Below are 17187 nucleotides of genomic sequence, written 5' to 3' on the forward strand. Positions count from 1 at the left end.
GGAACTAACAGTTTTTTCTATCCAATGTTAAATCACTTTTCAGAAAAATAACATGATGTCACAAAGACGGCCAGAGTGGGTTGCGTCAGACCAGAAAGGAATTCAAACACAGACGGTGGTGATGATGAGCTGAGTGCAATGGCTGCACTCAGCGTTTAATAACAAAATAAAAGGTTTAAACAACGGAATACAAAACAGGACACGGCACTATCGCCAAAATAAAAAGGACAAACAAAACGAACTACACAGACAAACACGGTGAGCTTCTACTTTTCTTATTTTAAATCTTATAAACAATTACCTCCGTCTCAATCCCGTTCTCCACTCACCGAACACCTAACCGCGAGTGAAAGAAACGTGCATCTATATATACTATTGTGCTGGGATTCAATTACTAATTAATTATTCACTTGAATCCCAGCACGTGAATTAATTCTGTGCAACCCCGTGCTCACATATTACATTTAACCAGCACGTGAAGTGATTTGTGCTCTCCTCGTGCCTAAATACAAATCTACACTTTTTAAATACACGTGAAACACAGACCCGTTTATATCCCGTGTACCAATCTATACACCAACATTAACACACGCACGCAACATACAACACATAACACACAATTGCACACAGGGGCGGGGCACATTGCCACACATGAATACAGCCCTGTCATTCCTCATGCGTAGCAAACTGCTATTCAATACTTGTTCCATGTTTTCCAACAGTTAGGGTTAGGGTCAGGGTCAGGGTCAGGGTTAGCCGTTCAAAACTACATTTTACCATTTATATGCGCAAAACGACACCAAAAATGAAAGACCTGCGCAGTCCTGAACGGTTAGTGTTTGGGTTAGGGTCAGGGTCAGGGTTAGGGTTAGGGTCAGCGTCAGGGTCAGGGTCAGGATCAGGGTCAGGGTTAGGGTTAGGGTTAGCCGTTCAAAACTACATTTTACCATTCATATGCGCAAAACGACACCAAAAATGAAAGGCCTGCGCAGTTCTGAACACACCCGCTAATGTGCAGCAACTCGTCGAAAGCTTTGCAGCTGCGCATGTGCAGTAACTCAGCTAAAACTACACAGCTGCGCATGCGTAAGCGTTTGCCATTCAAAACTGCATTTCACCATTCAGTGGCTCGCAAATGGTCCCTGGCCCTTCCCAAGCGCACGCCCGGTTCCAGGGACTTCACACGGGGTCCCAGCGGCTCGCCAAATGATCCCTTGCAACTCCCCAACGCGTGCACGGGGCCCAGCGACCCCGCGCAGGGTCCCAGCGGCTCGCCAAGATCCCTCGCACCTCCCCAGCGCGCGAATGGAGCCCAGCCACCTCGAGCAGGGTCCCGACGGCTCATCAAATGGTCCCTGGCACCTCACCAGCATGCGCACGGGGCCCAGCGACCAGGCGCGGGATGCCAGCGGCTCGTCACACGGGCCCCAGAGACCCGGCGCGGGGCAAGAGCGGTTTGCGAAATGGTCCCTGGAACCACCCAAGCACGCGCTCAGGCCCCAGCTAAACGGTCCCTGACACATCCCCAGCGATCGCACGAGCCCCAACGACCTCGCGCAGGGTCCGAGCGGCTTGCCAAATGATCCCTGGCACCTCCCCAGCACCCGCACTGGCCCCAGCGACTTCGCGTGGGGTTTCAGCGGCTTGCCAAAAGGTCCCTGACACCTCCCCAGCGATCGCAAGAGCCCCAGCGACCTCGCACAGTGTCAAAGCGGCTCGCAAATGGTCCCTGGCTCATCCCCAGCGCATGCACAGGCCCCAGCGACTTCGGGCGGGGTCAAAGCAGCTTGCCAAATGGTCCCTGGCACCTCCCCAGCGCGTGCACGGGGCCCAGCGACCCCGCGCGGGATCCCAACGTCTCCCAAAAGGTCCCTGGCACCTCCCCAGCATGCGCACGGGCCCCATCGTCGCCGCCCGGGGTCCCAGCGGCTCGCCAAAAGATCCCTGGTACCTCCCCGGCACGCGCCCTGGGACCAGCGACCCCGAAACCTGGCGCGGAGTCCCAGCAGCTCGCCAAACGGTCCCTGGCACCTCCCCAGCACGCGCACGGTCACCAGCGACTTCGCGTGGGGTTCCAGCGGCCCGCCGAACACTACCTGACACCTCCCCGGCGATCGCACGAGCCCCAGCCACCTCGCGCAGGGTCCCAGAGGCTCGCCAAATGGTCCCTGGAACATCCCCAGCAGGCACACGGGCCCCAGCGACATCGCGCGCGGTCCCAACTGCTCGCAAATGGTCCCTGACACCTCCCCAACGCGCGCATGGGGCCCAGCGACCCCGCGCAGGGTCCCAGCTGCTCGCCAAAAGAACCCTGGTACCTCCCCAGCACGCACATGGGTCCCAGCAACTTCACGCGGGGTCCCAGAGGCTAGCCAAATGTTCCCTGGCACCTCCCCAGCACGCGCACGGGCCCCAGCGACTTCGCGTGGGGTCAAAGCGGCTTACCAAATGGTCCCTGGTGCATCCCCAGCGCAAGCACTGGGCCCAGTGACCCCACCCGGGGTCCCAGCAGCTGGCAAATGGTCCCTGGCACCTACTCACTGCGCGCACGGGCCCCAGCGACTTTGTGCGGGGTCCCAGCAGCTCACCAAACGGTCCCTGGCACCTCCCCAGCATGCGCATGGGGCCCAGCGATCCCGCGCAGGGTCCCACCGGCTCACCAAACGGTCCCTGGCACCTCCCCAGCACGCACAAGGGCCGCAGTGACTTCACGTGGGGTTCCAGCGGCCTTCTAAACGGTCCCTGACACCTCCCCAGCGATCGCACAAGCCCCAGCGACCTCGGGCAGGGTCCCAGAGGCTCGCCAAATGGTCCCTGGTCCCTCCCCAGTGCAAGCACGGGTCCCCAGAGACATTGCACGGGGTCCCAACGGCTCGCAAATGGTCCGTGGCACATACCCAGCGCAGGCATGTGCCCCCGCGACTTCGCGTGTGGTCAAAGCGGCTTGCCAAATGGTCTCTGGCACCACCCCAGCGCGTGCATGGGCCCCAGCGACTTCGCATGGGGTTCCAGCGGCCCGCCAAACGACCATCGCATGAGCCCCAGCAACCTCGTGCAGAGTCCCAGAGGTTCGCCAAATGATCCCTGGCACATCCCCAGCACGCACATGGTCCCCAGCGACATCGTGCGGTGTCCCAACAGATCGCAAATGGTCCCTGGCACATCCGCAGCGCACGCACGGGACCCAGCGACATCGCGCAGGGTCAAAGCGACTTGCCAAATGGTCCCTGGCATCACCCCAGCGCGCGCACGGGGCACAGCGACATCGCGCAGGGTCAAAGCGGCTCGTCAAATGGTCCCTGGCACCTCCACAGTGTGCGCCAGCGACCCCGCGCTGGATCCGAGTGGCTCGCCAAATGGTCCCTGGCTCCTCCCCAGCACGCACACGGGCCCCAGCGACTTCATGTGGGGTTCCAGCGGCTCGCCAAACTGTGTCTTGCACTTCCCCAGCGCTCACATGGTGCCCAGCGACCCCGCGCCGGGTCCCAGCGGCTCGCCAAATGAACCCTGCACATCCCCAGCACGGACACTGGCCCCAGAGACCCCGCGCGGGGTCCGAGCGGCTTGCCAAATGATGCCTGGCACCTCCCCAGCACCCGCACTGGCCCCAGCGACTTCGCGTGGGGTTTCAGCGGCCTGCCAAACGGTCCCTGACACCTCCCCAGCGATCGCAAGAGCCCCAGCGACCTCGCACAGTGTCAAAGAGGCTCGCCAAATGGTCCCTGGCACCTCCCCAGCACGCACACGGGCCCCAGCGACATCACGCGCGGTCCCAACTGCTCGCAAATGGTCCCTGACACCTCCCCAGCGCATGCACTGGGCCCAGCGACCCCGCGCGGGGTCCGAGCGGCTCGTCAAATGGTCCCTGGCAGCTAAGCAACACGCACACGGACCCCAGAGACTTCGCACGGGGTCCCAACTGCTCGCTAATGGTCCCTGGCACATCCCCAGCGCACACACGGGCCCCAGCGACTTCACGCGGGGTCAAAGCGGCTTGCCAAATGGTCCCTGTCACCTCCCCAGCGCGCGCACGGGGCCCAGCGACCCCGCGTGGGGTCCCAGCAGCTCGCCAAATGTTCCCTGGCAACTCCCCAGCATGCGCACGGGCCCCAGCGACCCCGCGTGGGGTCCCAGCAGCTCGCCAAATGTTCCCTGGCAACTCCCCAGCATGCGCACGGGCCCCAGCGACTTCGCGTGGGGTTCCAGCGGCCCGCCAAACGGTCCCTGGCACCTCCCCAGCGATCGAACGAGCCCCAGCAACTTCGCGCAGGGTCCCAGAGGCTCGCCAAATGGTCCCTGGCACCTCCCCGGCACGTGCGCGGGGTCCCAACGGCTCCCAAAAGGTCCCTGGCACCTCCCCAGCATGCACACGGGCCCCAGTGTCACCGCCCGGGGTCCCAGCGGCTCGCCAAAAGATCCCTGGTACCTCCCCGGCACGCGCCCTAGGACCAGCGACCCCGAAACCCCGCGCGGAGTCCCAGCGGCTCGCCAAACGGTCTCTGGCACCTCCCCAGCACGCGCACGGTCACCAGCGACTTCGCGTGGGGTTCCAGCGGCCCGCCGAACACTACCTGACACCTCCCCGGCGATCGCACGAGCCCCAGCCACCTCGTGCAGGGTCCCAGAGGCTCGCCAAATGGTCCCTGGAACATCCCCAGCAGGCATACGGGCCCCAGCGACATCGCGCGCAGTCCCAACTGCTCGCAAATGGTCCCTGACACCTCCCCAACGATCGCATGGGGCCCAGCGACCCCGCGCAGGGTCCCAGCTGCTCGCCAAAAGAACCCTGGTACCTCCCCAGCACGCACATGGGTCCCAGCAACTTCACGCGGGGTCCCAGAGGCTCGCCAAATGTTCCCTGGCACCTCCCCAGCACGCGCACGGGCCCCAGCGACTTCGCCTGGGGTCAAAGCAGCTTACCAAATGGTCCCTGGTGCATCCCCAGCGGAAGCACTGGGCCCAGCGTCCCCATGTGGGGTCCCAGCGGCTGGCAAATGGTCCCTGGCACCTACTCACTGCGCGCACGGGCCCCAGCGACTTTGTGCGGGGTCCCAGCAGCTCACCAAACGGTCCCTGGCACCTCCCCAGCATGCGCATGGGGCCCAGCGATCCCGCGCAGGATCCCACCGGCTCACCAAACGGTCCTTGGCACCTCCACAGCACGCACAAGGGCCGCAGCGACTTCACGTGGGGTTCCAGCGGCCTTCTAAACGGTCCCTGACACCTCCCCAGCGATCGCACAAGCCCCAGCGACCTCAGGCAGGGTCCCAGAGGCTCGCCAAATGGTCCCTGGTCCCTCCCCAGCGCAAGCACGGGTCCCCAGAGACATCGCACGGGGTCCCAACGGCTCGCAAATGGTCCGTGGCACATACCCAGCGCAGGCACGGGCCCCCGCGACTTCGCGTGGGGTCAAAGCGGCTTGCCAAATGGTCTCTGGCACCACCCCAGCACGTGCACGGGCCCCAGCTACTTCGCGTGGGGTTCCAGCGGCCCGCCAAACGGTCCCAGACACGGCCCAGGGATCGCACGAGCCGCAGCAACCTCATGCAGATTCCCAGAGGTTCGCCAAATGATCCCTGGCACATCCCCAGCACGCACATGGTCCCCAGCGACATCGCGCGGTGTCCCAACAGATCGCAAATGGTCCCTGGAACATCCGCAGCGCACGCGGACGGGGCCCAGCGACATCGCGCAGGGTCAAAGCGGCTCGTCAAATGGTCCCTGGCACCTCCACAATGTGCGCCAGCGACCCTGCGCTGGATCCGAGTGGCTCGCCAAATGGTTCCTTGCTCCTCCCCAGCACGCACATGGGCCCCAGCGACTTCATGTGGGGTTCCAGCGGCTCGCCAAACTGTGCCTTGCACTTCCCCAGTGCTCGCATGGTGCCCAGCGACCCCGCGCCGGGTCCCAGCGGCTCGCCAAATGATCCCTGCACATCCCCAGCACGGACACTGGCCCCAGAGACCCCGCGCGGGGTCCGAGCGGCTTACCAAATGATCCCTGGCACCTCCCCAGCGATCGCAAGAGCCCCAGCGACCTCGCACAGTGTCAAAGCGGCTCGTCAAATGGTCCCTGGCAGCTCAGCAACACGCACACGGACCCCAGAGACTTCGCACGGGGTCCCAACTGCTCGCAAATGGTCCCTGGCACATCCCCAGCGCACGCACGGGCCCCAGCGACTTCGCGCGGGGTCAAAGCGGCTTGCCAAATGGTCCCTGTCACCTCCCCAGCGCGCGCACGGGGCCCAGCGACCCCGCGCGGGGTCCCAGCAGCTCGCCAAATGGTCCCTGGCACCTCCCCAGCGATCGAACGAGCCCTAGCAACTTCGCGCAGGGTCCCAGAGGCTCGCCAAATGGTCCCTGGCACATCCCCAGCACGCAGACGGGCCCCAGCGACTTCGGGCGGGGTCAAAGCAGCTTGCCAAATGGTCCCTAGCACCTCCCCAGCGCGTGCACAGGGCCCAGCGACCCCGCGAGGGGTCCCAACGGCTCGCCAAAAGATCCCTGGTACCTTCCCGGCACGCGCCCTTGGACCAGCGACCCCGAAACCAGCGACCCCGAAACCAGCGACCCCGAAACCAGTGACCCCGAAACCCTGCGCGGAGTCCCAGCGGCTCGCCAAACAGTCCCTGGCACCACCCCAGCATGCGCACGGGCCCCAGCGTCGCCGCCCAGGGTCCCAGCGGCTTGCCAAAAGATCTCTGGTACCTCCCCGGCACGCGCCCTGGGACCAGCAACCCCGAAACCCCGCGCGGAGTCCCAGCGGATCACCAAATGGTCATTGGCCCCTCCCCAGCACGCGCAAGGGCCACAGTGAGCCTGCGCGGGGCCCCAGCAGTTCGCCAAGCGGTCCCTGGCACCTCCCCCTGGCACCTCCCCAGCGCGCGCACGGGGCCCATCGACCCCACTCGGGGTCCCAGCGGCTCGCCAAATAATCCCTGGCACCTCCCCAGCACACGCACGGGATTCAGCGCCCTGGTTAGGTCCCTGGTACCTAACCAACACGCGCAGAAGTCCCAGCAACCACGTGCAGCGTCCCAGCAGCTCGCAAATAGTCCTTGGCACATTCGTAGCGCGCGCACGGGTCCCAGTGACTTCGTGCGGGGTCCCAGGGGCTTGCCAAATGGTCCCTATAGCCTCCCCAGCGAAACCACGGGGCCTTGCGACCGCGCGCGAGGTCTCATCAGCTCGCAAATGGTCCCTGACACCTCCCCAGTGCGCGCACGGGGCCCAGCGACCCTGCACGGGGTCCCTGCGGCTCGCCAAATGGTCCCTGGTACCTTCCCAGCGCACACCCTGGACCCAGCGACCCCACGTTGGTTCCCAGCGGCTCGCCAAGCAGTGACTGGCACCTCCCCAGCACATGCACGGGCCCCAGAGACCCTGCGCAGGGTCCAAGCGGCTCTGCAACCAGTCCCTGGCACCTAACCAACACGCGCAGAAGTCCCAGCAACCACGTGCAGCGTCCCAGCAGCTCGCAAATAGTCCTCGGCAGATCCCTATTGCGCGCACGGGACACAGCGACCCCGCGCGGGGTCCCACTGGTTCACTGAACGGTCCCTGGCACCTCAGCAGTACTCGCACGGTCCCCAGCCACCCCGTGCGGGGTCCCTGCGGCTCGCAAATGGTCTCTGGCACATCCCCAGCGTGAGCACGGGCACCAGCGACTTTGCGCAGAGTCCCAGCGGGTTAGGGTCATTGTCAGGGTCATGGTTAGGGTTCAGAAATGCGCAGACCTTAGGGTTAGGGTTAGGGTCAGGGTCAGGGTTAGAGTTAGGGTTAGGGTTCAGAAATGAGCAGACTTTAGGGTTAGGGTTAGGGTTAGGTTTAAGGTTAGGGTCAGGGTCAGGGTCAGGGATAGCCGTTCAAAACTACATTTTACCATTTATATGTGCAAAACGACACCAAAAATGAAAGACCTGCGCAGTCCTGAACGGTTAGGGTTTGGGTTAGGGTCAGGGTCAGCGTTAGGGTTAGGGTCAGCGTCAGGGTCAGGGTCAGGGTCAGGGTCAGGGTCAGGGTTAGGGTTAGGGTTAGCCGTTCAAAACTACATTTTACCATTCATATGCGCAAAACGACACCAAAAATGAAAGGCCTGCGCAGTTCTGAACACACCCGCTAATGTGCAGCAACTCGTCGAAAGCTTTGCAGCTGCGCATGCGCAGTAACTGGGCTAAAACTACACAGCTGCGCATGCGTAAGCGTTTGCCATTCAAAACTGCATTTCACCATTCAAATGCGCAAAACAACACCAAAAGTGAATGGCCTGCGCAGTCCTGAACGCAGATGCGCATGCACAGTAACTCGGCTAAAACTGCACAGATGCGCATGCGCAGCACCTCGGCTAAAATACACAGCTGTGCATGTGTATGCGTTAGCCGTTCAAAACTGAATTTTAACATTTATATGCGCAAAACGATTCCAAAAATTAATGGCCTGCGCAATCCTGAACGCAGCTGCGCTTGTGCAGCAATTCAGCTAAAACTACACAGCTGCGCATGCGCAGTAACTTGGCTAAAACTACGCAGCTGCGCATGCCTATGCGTTCGCCGTTCAAAACTGCATTTTACCATTCATATGCGCAAAACGACACCAAAAATGAAAGGCTTGTGCAGTTCTGAACACACCCGCGCGTGCGCAGCAACTCGTCAAAAGTTTTGCACCTGCGAATGCGCAGTAACACAGCTAAAACTACACAGCTGTGCATGCGTAAGCGTTTGCCATTCAAAACTGCATTTCACCATTCAAATGCGCAAAACAACACCAAAAAATGAAAGGCCTGTGCAGTCCTGAACGCAGCTGCACATGCGCAGTAACTCGGCAAAAACTACGCAGCTGCGCATGCGCAGAAAAGCGGCTAAAACTACCCAGCTACGCATGCGTATGCGTTTGCTGTTCAAAACTGAATTTTACCATTCATATGCGCAAAACGACACCAAAAATGAAAGGTCTGTGCAGTCCTGAACGCAGCTGCACATGCGCAGTAACTCGGCAAAAACTATGCAGCTGCGCATGCGCAGAAAAGCGGCTAAAACTACCCAGCTGCGCATGCGTATGCGTTTGCTGTTCAAAACTGAATTTTACCATTTATATGCGTAAAAAGACGCCAAAGATGAAAGGCCTGCGCAGTCCTGAACGGTTAGTGTTTGGGTTAGGGTCAGGGTCAGGGTTAGGGTTAGGGTCAGCGTCAGGGTCAGGGTCAGGATCAGGGTCAGGGTTAGGGTTAGGGTTAGCCGTTCAAAACTACATTTTACCATTCATATGCGCAAAACGACACCAAAAATGAAAGGCCTGCGCAGTTCTGAACACACCCGCTAATGTGCAGCAACTCGTCGAAAGCTTTGCAGCTGCGCATGTGCAGTAACTCAGCTAAAATTACGCAGCTGCGCATGTGTATGCGTTCGCAGTTCAAAACTGCATTTTAACATTTATATGCGCAAAATGATACCAAAAATGAATGGCCTGCGCAATCCTGAATGCAGCTGCGCATGCGCAGCAACTCGGCTAAAACTACACAGCTGCGCATGCGCAGAAACTCGGCTAAAGCTAACCAACTGCGCATGCGTATGCGTTCGCCGTTCAAAACTGTATTTTAACATTTATATGCGCAAAACAACGCCAAAAGTGAATGGCCTGCGCAGTCCTGAACGCAGCTGCTCATGCGCAGTATCTCGGCTAAAACTACGCAGTTGCGCATGCGCAGAAACTCGGTTAAAACACCCAGCTGCGCATGCGTATGCGTTCGCCGTTCAAAACTGTATTTTAACATTTATATGCGCAAAACGATACCAAAAATGAATGGCCTGCGCATTCCCGAACGCAGCTGCGCATGAGCAGCAATTCGGCTAAAACTACACAGCTGCGCATGCGCAGCACCTCGGCTAAAACTACAGCTGCGTATGCGCAGTAACTTGGCTAAAACTACGCAGCTGCGCATGTGTATGCGTTCGCCATTCAAAACTGCATTTTACCATTCATATGCGCAAAACGTCACCAAATATAAAAGGGCTGCGCAGTCCTGAACGCAGCTGCGCATGTGCTGGGGAGGTGCCAGGGACTATTTGGCGAGCCGCTGGGATCCCATGTGGGGTCGCTGGGGCCCGTGCGCGCTGGGGAGGTGCCAGGGACCATTTGGCAAGCCGCTGGGACCCCGCGTGGGGTCGCTGGCCCCGTGCACGCGCTGGGTAGGGGCCAGGGACCATCTGGTGAGCTGCTGGGGCTCCGAGTGGGGTCACTGGGACCAGTGGGGCCAGTGACTATTTGGCTAGCCACTCTGACCCCGCACGGGGCCTCTGGGACACATGCGCATGCTGGGGAGGTGCAAAGGAGTATTTGGCGAGCCACTGGGTCCCCGAGTGGGGTCGGTGGACCCCGTGCGTTTGGTGGGGAGCTGCCAGGGAACGTTTTGCGTGCCGCTGAGACAACGAACAGTGTCACTGGGCCCAGTGCGTGTGCTGGGGAGGTGCCAGGGACCGTTTGGCGAGCCGCTCGGACACCACGTGGGGTCGCTGGGCCCAGGGCGCGTGCCAGGGAGGTACCAGGGACCGTTTGGCAAGCCACTGGGACCCTGCGCGGTGACGCTGGGACCCCTGTGTGTGCTTGGGAGGGGCCAGGGACTATTTGGTGAGCTGCTGGGACCCCGCGCGAAGTCGCTGGGTCTCGTGCGTGTGCTGGGCAGGTGCCAGGGACCATTTGGCAAACTGCTGGGGCACCGCGCATGCTCACTGAGGCCTGTGTGCATGCTGGGGAGGTGCCAGGGATTATTTGTTGAGCAGCTGGGATTCCACGTGGGGTCGCTGGGGCTTGTGCATGCGCTGGGGAGATGCCAGGGACCGTTTGCCATGCCACTGGGGCACTGTGTGGGGTCGCTGTGCTATGTGCGCGAGCTGGGGAGGTGCCAGTGACCATTTGGCGAGCCGCTGGGCCCCCGCGAGCGCTGGAATGGTGCCAGGGTCATTTTGGCGAGCAACTGGGACTCCACGTTGATTCGCTGTGGACTGTGCGTGCTCTGGGGAGGTGCCATGGACCCTTTGGCGAGCCGCTCGGACCCCGCGCGGGGTCTCCGGGACTGTGAGCACTTTGAGTAGGTGCCCGGGAGCATTTGTCGAGTCGGTGGAACTCCTCGGGGGGTCGTTGTTCCCCGTGCACGCGCTGGGAGAGGCCAGGGACCATTTGACGAGCTGCTGGGACCCCACGCGAAGTAGCTGGAGCCCGTGCTCTCCCTGGGCCGTGTCTGGGACCGTTTGGCGGGCCGCTGGAACCCCATGCGAAGTCGCTGGGGCCCAGTGCGCGTGCTGGGGAGGTGCCAGGGACCATGTGGCGAGCCGCTGGGACCCCACATGGGGGCGCTGGGGCCAGTGCTCGTGCTGGGGAGGTTCCAGGTACCATTTGGAGAGACGCTCGGACCCCGCACGCGGTAGCTGGGCCCCGTACGCGCAATGGGGAGGTACCAGGGACCATTTGCCGAGCAGCTTGGACCCAGCGTGGGGTCGCTAGTGTCCGTGCATGCGCTGGGGAACTGCCTGGGAGAGTTTGGCGAGCCGCTGTGACCCTGCGCGAGGTCGCTGTGGCCCCAGCACTCGCTGGGTAGGTGCCAGGGATCGTTTGGCGAGCCGCTGGGACCCCGTGCGGGGTCGCAGGGCCCCGTGCGCGCGCTGGGCAGGGGCCAGGGACCATTTGGCGAGTCGCTCGTACCCCGCGCAGGGACACTGGGCTCCGTGCGCGCGCTGCGGAGGTGCCAGGGACCGTGTGGCAAGCCGCTGGGATCCCACGCGAAGTCGCTGGGGCACGTGCTTGCGATGGGGAGGTGCCAGGGACCGTTTGGCGAGCCGCTGGGACCCTGCGCGGGGTCGGTGGTGCCCGTGCGCGCACTTGGAAGATGCCAGGGCCCATTTGGCGAGCCACTGGGACCCCACGCTGGGTTGCTGGGGCCTGTGCGCGCTCTGGGGAGGCGCCAGGGACCCTTTGGCGAGCCGCTTGGACCCCACAGGGTGTCGCTAGTGTCAGTGCGCGCACTGGGGAGATGCCAGGGACCATTTGCGAGCCTCTGGGACCCCGCGCGGGGTCGCTGGTCCCAGTGCGCGTGCTGGGGAGGGTCCAGGGACCTTTTGGCGAGCCGCTGGGGCTCCGCTCAGGCTCGCTGAGTCTCGTGAGTGTGTTGGGCAGGTGCCAGGGACCATTTGGCAAACTGCTGGGGCACCGCGCATGCTCACTGAGGCCCGTGCGCGTGCTGGGGAGGTGCCAGGCATTATTTGGCGAGCTGCTGGGACCCCGCGCGGGGTCCCTGGGCCCAGTACACGAGCTGGGGAAGTACCAAGGTTCGTTTGGCGAGCCGCAGGGACCTCGTGTGGGGTCGCTGGGCCAAGGGCGCATGCTGGGGAGGTGCCAGGGACCATTTGGCGAGCTGCTGGGGCCCCGCGCTGGCTCACTGAGGCACGAGCACGTGCTGGGGAGGTGCCAGGGAATATTTGCCGAGCCGCTGGGGCCCCGCTTAGGCTCGCTGAGGCCTGTGCATGTGATGGGGAGGTGCCAGGGACCGTTTGCCAAGCGGCTGGGACCCCGCGCGGGGTCGCTGGGCCCAGTGTGCATGCTGGGGAGGTACCAGGGACCATTTGGCGAGCTGCTGAGACCCCGCGAAAAGTCACTGGGGATGTGCCAGGGACCATTTGCGAGCCCCTGGGACCCCAAGTTGGGTCGGTGGGCCCTGTGTGTGTGGTGGGAAGGATTCAAGGACCGTTTGGCAAACAGCTGGGGCACCACGCATGCTCACTGAGGCCCGTGCGCGTGCTGGGGAGGTGCCAGGGACCATTTGGCGAGCCGCTGGGACCCCGCATGGGGTCGCTGGCCCCGTGCACGCGCTGGGTAGGGGCCAGGGACAATCTGAGACTCCAAGTGGGGTCGCTGGGACGCGTGCGCGCGCTGGGGAGGGGCCAGTGACCATTTGGCTAGCCGCTTTGACCCCGCACGGGGCTTCTGGGGCACATGCGCACACTGGGGAGGTGCCAGGGAGTATTTGGCGAGCCACTGGGACACCGTGCGGTGTCCCTGTGCAGGTGCCAGGGAACATTTGGCGAGCCGCTGGGAACTCGCGTGCGGTCGTTGGGCCCAGTGCGCGCGCTGGGGAGGTGCCAGGGACATTTTAGCGAGCCGCTGGGACCCCACGTGGGGTCGAAGGGACTGGTCGCGCTGGGGAGGTGCCAGGGAACATTTGGTGAGCCACTCGGACCCCGCTTGGGGTCGCTAGTCCAGTGCGTGCACTGGGAAGGTACCAGGGAAACTTCGGCGAGCAGCTGGGACCCTGCGCAGGGTTGTTGGGGCCCGTGCGCACAGTGGGGAGGTGCCAGGGACCATTTCGCAATCCGGTGGAACCCCGCGCGGGGTCGCTGGGGCCCGTTCATGTGCTGGGGAGGTGCCAGGTACCATTTGGCGAGCCTCTGGGACCCGCGCGGGGTCGCTGCACCCTGTGCGCGCTGGGGAGGGGCAAGGGACCATTTAGCGAGCTGCTGGGACCCCGCGCAGGGTTGCTGGGTCCTGTGCACGCGCTGGGGATGTGCCAGGGACCATTTGGCGAGACGCTGGGACCCTGAGCAAAGTCTCTGGGGCCCGAGCGCGCGCTGGGGCGGAGGCATGGACCATTTCTTGAGTCGTGGGGACACGTGCGGGGTAGCTGGTTCCTGTGCGCTGGCTGGGGATGGTCTAGGGAGCATTTAGCAAGCTGCTGGGACCCCGCTCGTTGTTGCTTTGGTCCCATGTGCGTGCTGGTAAGGTGCCAGGGACCATTTGGCGAGCTGCTGGGTCCCCGCGCGGGGTCGCTGGGACCCGTGCGGATGGTTGAGAGGTGTCAGGTACCATTTGGCGAGCCGCTGGGAACCTGCACGAGATCGCTGGGGCCCGTACACGTGCTGGGATGGTGCCAGGGACCATTTCATGAGCTGCTGAGACCCCACATGGGGTCATTGGGCCCAGTGCGTGCGTTGGAGAGGTGCCAGGGACAGTTTGGCGAGCCTCTGGGACCCTGCGCGAGGTCGCTGGGGAACGTGTGATCTGGGGAGGGGGCAGGTACCATTTCACGAGCCACTGGGACCCCGCTCGAAGTCGCTGGGGCCCGTCCGCGCGCTGGGGATGTACCAGAGACCATTTTGGGAGCATCTGGGTCACTGTGCGAGGTCGCTGGACCTAATGCTTGCGCCTGAGAGGTGTCAGGTACCATTTGGCGAGCCGCTGGGAACCCTCGCCAAATCGCTGGGGCCCGTGCCTGCACTGGGGATGTGCTAGGGACCATTTACGAGCCTCTGGGACACTGCGCGAGGTCACTGGGCCCAGTGCGTGTGCTTGGGAGGAACCAGGGACCATTTGGCGAGGCGCTGGGACCACGCGCGGGGTCGCTTGGTCTCATGCGCCCTTGGGAGGTGCCAGGGACCATTTGGCGTGCCGCAGGAACCCTACGAGAAGTCGTTGGGGACGGTGCGCGTGCTGGGGAGTGCCAGGGACCATTTGTCGAGCCGCTTGGATCCCGCGATTGGTCGCTGGGAACCGTGCCCGCGCCGGGGATGAGCCAGGCACCATTCGGCTTGCCGCTGGGACCCCACGCAAAGTTGCTGGGGCTGGGGCGGGTGCTGGGGATGTGCCCGGTACCATTTGGCGAGCCTCTGGGACCCCGCACTGAGTCGCTGGGACCCGTGCACGTGCTGGGGAGGGGGCAGGTACCATTTCACGAGCTGCTGGGACCCCGCTCGAAGTCGCTGGGGCCCGTCCGCGCGCTGGGGATGTCCCAGAAACCATTTTGGGAGCATCTGGGTCACTGCGCGGGTTGCAGGACCTAATGATCGCGCCTGAGAGGTGTCAGGTACCATTTGGCGAGCCGCTGGGAACCTGCACGAGATCGCTGGGTCCCGTACACGTGCTGGGATGGTGCCAGGGACCATTTCACGAGCTGCTGGGACTCCGCATGGGGTCACTGGGCCCAGTGAGTACGTTGGTGAGGTGTCAGGTACCATTTGGCGAGCCGCTTGGAACCCTCGCCAAGTCGCTGGGGCCCGTGCCTGCACTAGGGATGTGCCAGAGACCATTTACGAGCCTCTGGGACACTGCGCGAGGTCACTGGGCCCAGTGCGTGTGCTTGGGAGGTACCAGGGACCATTTGGCGAGGCACTAGGACCACGCGCAAAGTCGCTGGATCCCGTGCGCATGCTAGGGAGGTGCCAGCGACCTTTTGGGGAGCCGCTGGGTTTCTGTGCTTGGTAGCTGGAGCCCGTGTTCACACTCAGGAGGTGCCAGGGACCATTTTGTGAGCCGCTGGGACCCCGCGCGGGGTCGCTTGGTCTCATGCGCCCTTGGGAGGTGCCAGGGACCATTTGGCGAGCCGCAGGAACCCTACGAGAAGTCGTTGGGTACGGTGCGCGTGCTGGGGAGTGCCAGGGACCATTTGTCGAGCCGCTCGGATCCCGCGCACGGGGTCACTGGGCCCCGTGCGCGCTCTGGGGTTGTGCCAGGGACCTTTTGGCTCGCCGCTGGGACACCGCGATTGGTTGCTGGGAACAGTGCCCACGCCGGGGATGAGCCAGGGACCATTCAGGTAGCCACTGGGACCCCACGCAATGTCGCTGTGGCTGGGGCAGGTTTTTGGGATGTGCCAGATACCATTTGGCGAGCCTCTTGGACCTGTGCGGGGTCACTGCACCCTCTGCGCGCGCTGGGGAGGGGCCAGGGACCATTTAGCGAGCTGCTGGGACCCCGCGCAGGGTCGCAGGGGCCCGTGCGCGCGCTGGTGAGGGGCAAGGGACCATTTGCCGAGCTGCTGGGACCCTGCGCAGGGTCGCTGGGTCCTGTGCGCGTGCTGGGGATGGGCAAGGGACCATTTGCGAGCCGCTGGGACCCCCCGCGTTGTTGCTGGGCCCTGTGCGTGCGCTGGATTGGAGCCAGGGACCATTTGGTGAGCCGTTGGGACCCCGCGAGAAATCACTGTGGTCTGTGCGCACGCTGGGGATGTGCCAGAGACCATTTGTAGAACCGCTGGGACCCCGTGCGGGGTCGCTGGGCCCCATGCGCGCGATGGGGAGGTGCCAGGATCCATTAGGCCAGCCTCTGGGACACTGCACGAGGTCACTGGGCCCAGTGCGTGTGCTTGGGAGGTACCAGGGACCATTTGGCGAGGCGCTCGGTCCTCACTCGGGGTCGCTGGGCCCCATGCACACGCTGGGGAGGTGCCAGGGACCATTTGGCTAGCCGCTGGGACCCTGCGTGGGGTCGCTGGGCCCCGTGCGCGTGCTGGGGATGTGCCAGGGACCATTTGTTCAGTCGCGGGGACACGTGCGGGGTAGCTGGGCCCTGTGCGCTGGCTGGTGATGTTCTAGGGAGCATTTAGTGAGCCGCTGGGACCCCGCTCGGTGTTGCTTTGGCCCCATGCGCGTGCTGGTAAGGTGCCAGGGACCATTCGGCGAGCTGCTGGGTCCCCGCGCGGGGTCGCTGTGACCCGTGTGCGCGGTTGAGAGGTGTCAGGTACCATTTGGCGAGCCGCTGGGAACCTGCACGAGATCGCTGGGGCCCGTACACGTGCTGGGATGGTGCCAGGGACCATTTCACGAGCTGCTGGCACCCCGCATGGGGTCGCTGGGCCCAGTGCGTGCGTTGGGGAGGTGCCAGGTACAGTTTAGCGAGCCTCTGGGACCCTGCGCGAGGTCGCTGGGGAACGTGTGATCTGGGAAGGGGGCAGGTACCATTTCACGAGCCGCTGGGACCCTGCTCGAAGTCGCTGGGCCCCGTCCGCGCATTGGGGATGTCCCAGGGACCTTTTTGCGAGCATCTGGGTCACTGGGAGAGGTCGCTGGACCTAATGCTCGTGCCTGAGAGGTGTCAGGTACCATTTGGCGAGCCGTTGGGAACCCTCGCCAAGTCGCTGGGGCCCGTGCCTGCACTGGGGATGTGCCAGGGACCATTTACGAGCCTCTGGGACACTCTGCGAGGTCACTGGGCCCAGTGCGTGTGCTTGGGAGGTACCAGGGTCCATTTGTTGTTTTATCGTTGAGCTGGAGGAAGTGTGTCTTGTTTTGTTGTGGTTTTTACTCAGAGCTGTGCATGTTCCAGTGTATAGACTGCTACAGGCAATCCGGGATGCATTAAAAAAATTACATTGTAACAAAGCAAACAGGATATTCTATTTGAGTGGCTGTTTGATTGTAGCCCTTCAAAA

Source organism: Acipenser ruthenus, chromosome 51 (assembly GCF_902713425.1).
Source record: "Acipenser ruthenus chromosome 51, fAciRut3.2 maternal haplotype, whole genome shotgun sequence".
NCBI classification, from domain to species: domain Eukaryota; kingdom Metazoa; phylum Chordata; class Actinopteri; order Acipenseriformes; family Acipenseridae; genus Acipenser; species Acipenser ruthenus.